Genomic DNA, 9496 nt, shown 5'->3' with positions numbered 1-9496 from the left:
AACTGTATTTCTACTCAGGCTCACATTTGCCAAAATTTCAAAACTTATGCTCTGCATTTAGGTTTTTCAGCTTATGTTTGGTCTGGTAGTGCCATCTTAAATTAAATTCCTTCATTACAGCCACATTAGCTCCACTAATAAGACACACGGGTTTACCAGCAATGTCTGTAAACATATATTCAGTCACCCACTGGCGCAGAAAGGCTCTGTATTCAGAATCAACTTTTCTCTCCACCATTGTGAGCGGCTAGCTTTGCAATAACAGAAGCTTGACTTGATTGACACGGGAATGTTCCCAGGTAGCCTAGCGTTCAGCAAGGAGGCTGCAGCGCTGCATTATGGGATCTGTAGTTTGTGTGTTATTAGCGTGTCACATTGTCATGCATAACAACGATAATAAAACTATATAAATTGATCTTGCGGGCCGGATATAAATGTACGTTGGGCCAGATGTGGCCCGTGGGCCTTGAGTTTGACACATATGAGTTAAAGAGTGTCTAGATTATTTTATTATGTATTATTGGAATCTAGCTGAGATAGAAATCTGCATCAGCTGCTCCAGAAATAAAAGAGAACGGTTACAGCCACAAAAACACATGAACAGACTGAATCAACACAACAATAGAGTCCTATTTTTATTAGCAAAAACAGATTCAAAAAGAGTCAAATAAAACATTACAAATGTAACAAGTTCTTGAAATATTTAAACTGAAATAACAACCAGAAAAAAAAACAACCAAAGAGTCGTTCATGGAATGAAAAGTTCAAGTTTCACAGATCAGAGGAAACATTTAATACATAAACCATTCGTAGCTTTGGTTTCATGACACTGTCAAAATTACTGTTACTGTCTTTGATCTCCACATGAGGATCAGTCTGTGTGGTTCAAACCTCTCAGAATGAGTTTGATCTCACAGATAACTGAACCTAAAGATGAAACAAACACACTCACTGGTTCTGATTCTGTGACATTCTGGGCACTGAGCTCATGGATACTGATGAGAACCAAACTATGAAAAAGTAATTTGTGTGTTCCACAGAAATGTAAATATGCAGGGCGAACCTCACAAACACAGATCTGACATTCATTTTTCTTTACAGACTAATTTAGATGCCTCAGACCAAACACACAATCAAATGATGAAGACCTGTGTGTGTTTGAAACATTTAACACACGTCATCAAAACTGAACATGACTACTAATCATAATAATTTACAATCGTCCAATACATCAGAAGCCAAAAATGCTCAGTGTTGGAACATAACAATGTATGTTGTTAACAATGCTAACAGTAACAGTGTCAGCTTTAGTAATTCTTTCAACATTATGCAGCATCTACTGTAAACTTGTTTACTACTGCAAGCAGCCTGTTGTTAAAATCTCTTTGAGCCTTCTTGGATCACTTTGGGTCTAATTTCTTAGGACTCTTCCACAGATGCTGGAGAATTTTTTTTTCTTAAATTGGATTGTCATATTATGGTTAAAATAACCTGCAATTTAAATAATTGCAGTTTCCCATTTTCAGATGATACATTTACTGCAACTTGTTCTCCACCCTTTTTCTTCTTTTTGATTATCTGTTATTTTTTCTTACTTGAGGAACAGTTGGCTTTTTCTTTAACATTGTCTCTGCTGTGAAATCTCTTTGGAATGAAGCAACTCTTCTGGTTTTCTACATGGATGTGATTGTTTTAGTTTCTGAAGTCAGACCTCTGCTTTGTGCCTTAGTGATACAGGCATCTCTTGCATCTTCAAACATGCTACAGTTCAACAGGAGGCTGGTATGAATCCTGACTCTGCTGTTGTTTATGTTTTTTGTAGACCAGAAAACCAACAACAGCAGCAACAAGAAGCACAGCACTCAGACCGATGATCAGTCCAACGATCACTCCAGCAGATGGTCCTGTCTGACCTGCAGGTGAGAAACAGGTGTGAGGTGTCAGCTGTCAGGTAGGTGATGAGTGAAGAACAGAACAGAATCCATTTCCTCTTCAAACTGCTGTCAGACATTATCTACTGCACTCTGATCACATCACTCAGACCAGCTGCTTTCTACAAAGTCTCATCAACAACATCTTTAGAAACAAACATCAACAACCAGGAAGCAGCTTCACCTCTGATCACACACACACTCAACTCTACTCACTCACCTGGAGGATCAACATGAAGGTAGATGATGCTGATGGGGTCACCATCCAGATTTTCTCTTTTCTTTATGTTTGTTCCTCTGGTGAAGACACGGCACTCATATGTTCCATCATCATTAATCGTCACATTCTTCAGAATCAGAGACACGTCTCCATCCTTCATCTGTCTGTCCTGCAGATCCACCCGGTTCTTAAAAGATGGATGCTGTTGTTCTGGGTCAAACAGGTCATCCCGGAACAAAAGAACATATTCGTCTCACAGGTCAGCTCTGCTCCACTCTACACCGGTGATGCTGCTGCTGTTGTTTGGAGCTCGACATCGTAGCATGACATTCTGTCCAGGCTCAGCTGTGATGATTTTCTGGTCTGAATGTGAAAAAACACAGAGCAGAGAGGTTAAAGGTCAAAGTACAACTGTTCACTTCGACAGCAGCCAATGAGAGGACCACAAACACACTCACTGCTGTAGTATCATCTTCAATAAACAAGAGGGGGACCTGTGTTATATAAACATCTATACAGTGAAACGTGCTGATAATAAGTGAACATAATGTGTGAGAGAAAGCAGCCTCTCATTATAAGACACTGTGAGTCTCTGCATGCTGCCTTTATGGAGCTACAGCTGTTTGTATACACTGAACAAAAAGCTTTGTATCAGTATACAGGGCTGGATGTAATGAAATGTTCTTAGGGTGGCAAAATCAAAACCATTTCTGTACACATATCAGTGAAACATTGTGTAATGTGCCTTACAATGTAAACAATGATTCTGACATTTCTTTATACTTTTAAAACTCAGGGGCAGATCTGCAGAGGTGGCATAGAGAAGCATGTGCCAGCCTAATATAATCTCTTGCCACACCTTAATAAACAACAATGTCATATAAAAAAAAACTACTGTGGCACTAGAGGTGGCAAAAGATCATTTTAGGGTGGCACATGCCACTCAATGCCACCTCTGCAGTTCGGCCTCTGGCTGTATACTGGCTCCTGAAACTACAACACATCACACTGACACACACATTTACTTCTTAGTCTCTGTGCTGGAAACTGGACCGCTGACCAAGCGGGTAAATCCACAGACACCACCAGACCTCGTGATGCCGTCACACATGCAGACGCTCAGAAACTAAATGTTTGGGAAGTAACATGTAAACCAGACTGATGTTTATTCCTCTTTATCTCAGAGGGAAACACCGTTTGGTTTATAAACCTCACCTGCAGAGACAAACACAAAGACACCGACAAACAGCAAAGTCGAGCAGAGCGACGCAGTTACAGGAAACATTTCCGTGTTTTTGTTTCTGCTGATCTGACTCTTAGTTTGTTCTAAAAGTCTGAGTCTGTTGGTATTTTCAGTTAATAACAAAACCTGAGTTAAAACTTAACTGCATGAGCTTAAATTTGAGAACTAAAAAAAGCGGAGAGAATTGAATTTCAGCCACTCGTTCAAACTCCACACTTTCAATGTCTCCAAGTCGCATCAGAGTGACGTGAACAGACTGTAGGATGATGACAAATGTCAAACGTCATAACTAAGGTAGTAATGGTTTCTTTCAGCGATATCACCATGTAAACGAGGCTAATTCTCTTTTACAGAAATAAACACTGTTTGCTTTCCAACAGTTAAATTTCACCTACGTTCACAAACATAATGAATGAAGAACAGAACAGAATCTATCTAAAGCTGAAAAATTTATTTTTCAGACATTTGTTCAAACTCCACATTTCTTGTGTCTCTTGACGATTCGCATTAGGCTGAGCAGTAGGACGAACACAAATAAGTGCAGATAAGTTTAACAGGTTCAGTTCTTGAATGATCTCCACAGAACAACACAAACATCTCATCATCAATCATCAGCTACATACTAAAGACCATCATCATCAAAGGACTTCAAAATGACGTCACTGTATAAAATGTATATTGTACTATGGAGGAGGCAGCATTTAGCTGTAGCCTCGTCCACCTTTGTACAAAATACTCAAATATATAATTATAAAACACTTACAGTTTTTTTTGAAGGAATCTGAAATCCTCAAAGTCTTTTTATGATCATCATGATGAAAAAAAAGAAATAATAAATATTTTTTTTAAAAATGTAAAGAGTAAAAAAGTAAAATAAATAAAAATGGACCTCTGCACTAAACATCCAGAGAACAAACTGAGCTGTGTTTCCTTATCAGCTGTTTTTATACAGACACACCTCAGATCTGTGACATCAGCACCCACAGCGTCACCTTAGCAACCACATTCCTCCACCTATCAGCTGTGAGTTCACATATTTGACAAACAAAAACAAAGTCACAGCTGACTCTGAGCCCTCACAGTCAGCTGATCTTTCTGACAAATAACTTCATGAAACCCTGAAATAAAATAAATGTTTTCAGGTCCTTGAAGTACACACGGGTGGGGGCTGGAAACCCACTCCACCTGTCACAGTCTGAAGACAGAATGTGGTTTCTGTTCAGTGTGTGAGGATCAGTATGATGTATAATAATGTGAGTAAACTTCAGCAGGTTCATGTCTGTGATGTAGAGAACAGGAACAAGCAGAGGTGCCCTGGATGTTTGATCTGTGCTCTGATAATTCAGCGTATCACCATGTGGGACAGGAGACTGTCCAGTACAAGTTACAGCCTGTCAGAGTGTCGCTCACATTTACTGACAAACAGCAGATGCATCTGTTACTGTTTCTGTCTGCTTTTATTCTAAGCCCACCTTTTATTTCCTGTCCTCTTCTTGTTTTGTGCTCATGGTCTGTCTGACTGTGAAATGATTTCACTTCAGTGCAGCTAAAGCTTCTGTTAGAGCGAACATAGCTGTGTTAGCTCCACCTGCCCGTCTGTTAGAGCCCAGTAGAATCAAATACAATAAAAACATCCTGAATATTAACATCATTAGTTCAAACTAACAAGGTTTATGTATTATTATTATTATTATTTTAATATTACACTGAGATCCAGCATAAACTGTTCATTTAAAAGAAAAGGTGAAACCGAGTATTGCAGCAACTAAATACATTTACTAAAGTAAAACTCATGTCATAACCTATTTAAAACACTGATTTTACAAACCTTAAATATTCTTTTTAAATGCAACATGTGTAAAACCAATAAATCAAGGTCATCTATTCAGTTATTAAATTATTGATCAGATCCTGATGGTAAATAGCTGTGTGTCAGTATCCTGGTCAGACTGGTTCAGTAGTAAAATCATGTGTCTGTGTGTGAATCATATCAGATTTCCTCTTCTGTGTTCAGCACATTCATCAGCTCTATTTGAACTTGGAGCTCCATTATTTTTCTTTCTGTTGTTTTGTTCTCGTCTGGATGTAAAATCATTTTAGAGGTCAAAGCTGACACACCTGTGGTTTTTTCTACCTGTATAACAGATCTAAATATTTCAAAATTTACTGAAGTTTAATTTTGATCTACTTTGATTTTTCTTCCTTTTAGTGTTTGTTTTCCAACTAAATACTTGATGAGTTTCATATTGTTTTCTTCTAACGAATTAAATGATCAGTAACTCCTTTGAAATGATCATCTGAGAAAGTTTGCTAAAGACAACAAACATAAACTAAATCTCCAGCTTCCTTAAATGTAAAAGTTTGATTATTTTTAAGTTTATTTTTCTGCCTCTGAGGTGAAAAAGAAATATGTCAACATGATCAATTAAAATCCAGCAGGGAAAATTCGATGAAAGTTGAGTGAAGATTGGATAGGAAACATTTTGTGGTCTTTTACTTGTCAGGGAATATTTTAGGTGTTTTTTTTTTTTTTGTTTGTTTTTATTTAACCAGTCTGTAGGAATGAAATAGAAACACATTTTAGCTCAAGGCTGTGAGAAGCAGGTACACTAAGGGTGCTGCAGCACCTTCTGGTGGATGTTAGAAATAATTCATAACCAGGGAGACGTATTAAAAGAAATAAATAAATACCAAAGATATCTCAAAAGGTAAGTTCTTTTGTAAGCAGCAGAGTAATAATGTGTAATTCCACCTTTACTTTGACCCAGAGCACAAAGACTGTTTCCAGGTGAAGGCTATATTTTATGCATATCTTTTCTATGATTATTCTTTTGAATGTAAAAGTTATGTTAATGGTTAGAAAGATCCTAAAAATAGATTTTATTCCTCTGTGGGCCAGGGATAAACAAACAAACAAAAAACCTACCTATGTCTAACAGTTAAATCTTGCCTGCAGACACAAACACAAAAAAGACCAATAAACAGAGAAACTGATCAGAGTAAATCAGACATTCCTCGTCCTACGTGATAATCTGCTTTGTTCTAAATGTCTGTGTCTATTTGGAATTTTCGCCGAAAAACATAATTTGAGTTTCAATCTGACTATGATTAAATTCAGATTTAAATAGGTCACTGATTATGATAAGAGATCTGTGTTTGAGCTACTTGGTTGACTTTCCCGTAAGTGTTGATGAAAGAAGAAGTTTGGGTAACTACATATAAGTGCTTCATAATAACATATTAGCTGTCGCCTCCATAAAACCACAGCTGTTCTGTCCACCTTTGGTATCCAATCTGTTAATCCATTGAAGACCATAGTAACATTTTAGAAACCACGGTCCCGTCTTCTCCAGCTTTACATACAAATATTTAACAAACAAGTACATTTACAAAGTAACAGGAAGTGAACTTGTTTCAGTAAAACAGGTAAATGTGTAGAAACAACATCCTGTCTGTGTAGTGTATGTGAATTGAAATCAACTTATTCTAATGAGTAAAATTCCAATGTCACATGTACCTAAACATCATGTACAATGTCCTGTATAACACAGTTATTTACAAAAACAACAGGCTCTTTTCTTAATTCTTCACATGTAATAGGAAAAGAATAAACCCCAAGAGAGTGACTGTTCAAAATACATCCACTGTCTTGAGTGAATGTATTTTTTCGTTTGAAAAAAACCCCCAAACAAACAAAAAAAAGATCATAAATCCAGCAGGTCTGATCACATACTCAGACAACATGAATGAAAAATGTAAATAAAACACTTACTCTGTTTAAAACCACCACAGTTGTTTCTGGTGTCATCTGTGTTATGGACGTCATTCATGACTCTACTCAGAGTACAAAGCGCTTCATAAGATCCTTTTACCGTTCACGATTTGCTCCCTCAGAACTTCATAAGTTATGAAATTTCAATGGCTACAAAAAACCCTGAACAACAAAAAACATTTAAGTTCTATGAAAAGCACAAACCAAATTAGTATTTTTTACAGCACCCACTACAACTGTCACAATCTAGAGTGAAAATCTTTATCAAAGTTTTAATAAACTGAACCATCTGTGAGGAACAGAAACAAGTCCAGGTTAAAGCAGTGCATTCTGGGAAACTTTGAAGGCTCATATGACCATGTGGGAAATGTGGCTCAGAACAAGTTTCAGAATAAAGTAAAACAAAAAGGCCGATGGAATTTTCCAATTATTTATCATTACTATTGATTATTATTTAAATAATATCCTGATTATTTATCAAATCTTCAGCAGCTTTGTGTTGGTGGAAAAGGTGTGTGTGTGTATCTGTGTGTCAGTATCCTGGTCAAACTGGTTCAGCAGTGAGTGTTTGTTTATTGTACAGATGTGTGTTTTGTTTCACATGAGCTGTTGGTTTGTACAGCAAAATGAAAACACACAAAGCTTTTTATTCTGTGTTCATGAAACATGTGACAGTGACGTGACCTCATGTGTCAGTGGAGCAAACAGAGCTGGTCAGCTGTTAACAAGATGCTTAGCTCAGCTGCCTGAAAGCGATAAAACCACACAGTTCAAAACGTTTTGAAACAGAACGGCTGTTGTTGTGATTGTGTAGATTAGTGCTGCATTCATTTGATTTCTAGTCAAGGCTGTGGAAATGATTAGTGGCTCCCCCTGGTGGATCACCGAGGAAATTGTTGAACTAAATAAATGAAAATACAGAAAAAAAAAATCAAGATGGCACTGGTGTATGTGGCTTGCCATCTGCTTCTGTCAATTGTGTTATTGTTTGTTTTGTTTCTGACATTTCTTGTCACCAAACCAACTCACAACTGGTCCATGAATGCCCCAAACTTTTGGATCTTTAGCTTTTTGCCATAAATTTGAAAGCTCTAATCAGAAAGAACAAAGAACAGGGTGCCCAGGCCCTCTAACTGCTCATTTCTTAATGCTCCAAGGATGCCAGATAGAGGAGGAGGAATACTGACTGTTTTTAAAATAACTTTCACTGCAAACAACTCCATGTACCAGTTTCCCCCTCCAGCTCTGAATTTCTCATATTTGAACTGGGAAGTTCTCAACTGGTTGTGTGCAGTAATCCATCATCTGCCTAAGTTTAACAAAGATTTTATAAATTACTTTTCATGTTTTTGGCTGAAATTGTGACTAAGTGTGATTGTATTTTAATACTTGGTGGTTTTAATATTCACGTCTGTTGCCCTGATGGACCGTTTGCTCAGGAGTTTTTAAATCTTATTCAATCTTTTAACCTTGTACAGTCTGTAGAAAGCCCTACACATCAGCAGGGGCACACTCTTTAAATTGACCTTGACCCCTGTCTCGGTTTGCTCAAATTATAGACTCAAAGCTCACATTCCTTTCAAAGCTATTGGAAAAAATAGTTTATTTTTTCCAACTGATTATGTTTTGGGATACTAATGGTATTTTTTTTTTTTAAGTCTGGTTATAAACATCAACACTCCACTAAAACAACACTTTTATCGGTTTTTAATTACATAATTCTAGCAAATGATTGTGAAAGTTTTGTAATTCTTGTGCTTTTAGATCTTACTGCAGTGTTTGATGCTGTTGACAAACCACAGTATTCTTGGAACACTGATCTAAAGGCTTAAGGGATCTTAGATCAGCCGACCTGCTGCTTTCGGTTGTCCCCAAAACTGGTTGAAACTTAGAGGAGAACGAGCTTTTTCAATTGTGGCTCCCAAACTTTGGAATAAGTTGCCTTTAAATATTAGACAGGCATCTCCGCTTCTTCCTTTTGAAAACAAACTTTCCACTATTTAAATGTGCTATATGAATACATTAGATTTGGATTTTGTATTTGGAAATCATTAATCTATAAATCAACACTAAACTTTCCAGGTGATGGCTATCTGATCATTTGTAACCACTAATTATAAATTATTCCAACTCACTGGAATCAGAAAAAGCATTATTTTACTTTTATATATTTAATAAATAGCTTCCGAATCCTCTCAGGTAAAAAAGCCACTAAACTGACATCTTGAAGAAAAATGTGAACAGTAATCTGTATGTTGTGGAGGGCAAAATATTAATCAATTCAATGTGAAAACACTGCCACCAAGTAAAGGTGAAACATTACACAATTA

At 37.0% G+C, this 9496-nt stretch overlaps 1 long non-coding RNA gene across 2 annotated transcripts; it reads right to left on the bottom strand.

The window, feature by feature from the left end:
* Positions 1–632: 632 nt before the first annotated feature.
* Positions 633–4288, bottom strand: LOC120437539. 2 transcript variants are annotated; one of them, XR_005611211.1, is made up of 3 exons: positions 4158–4288; positions 2152–2514; positions 633–1913 (listed from the first exon to the last, which is right to left on the bottom strand). It is a non-coding gene; the product is annotated as an uncharacterized LOC120437539 (long non-coding RNA). The 2 variants fall into 2 exon arrangements; XR_005611212.1 differs by lacking the exon at positions 4158–4288 and adding an exon at positions 3177–4063.
* Between the last annotated feature and the right edge of the window lie 5208 nt (positions 4289–9496).

The sequence above is a fragment of the Oreochromis aureus genome, linkage group 3 (genome assembly GCF_013358895.1).
Source record: "Oreochromis aureus strain Israel breed Guangdong linkage group 3, ZZ_aureus, whole genome shotgun sequence".
Taxonomy (NCBI): domain Eukaryota; kingdom Metazoa; phylum Chordata; class Actinopteri; order Cichliformes; family Cichlidae; genus Oreochromis; species Oreochromis aureus.
Note: the sequence above shows the minus strand (reverse complement) of the source record. Positions and strands in the feature narration are given on the sequence as shown.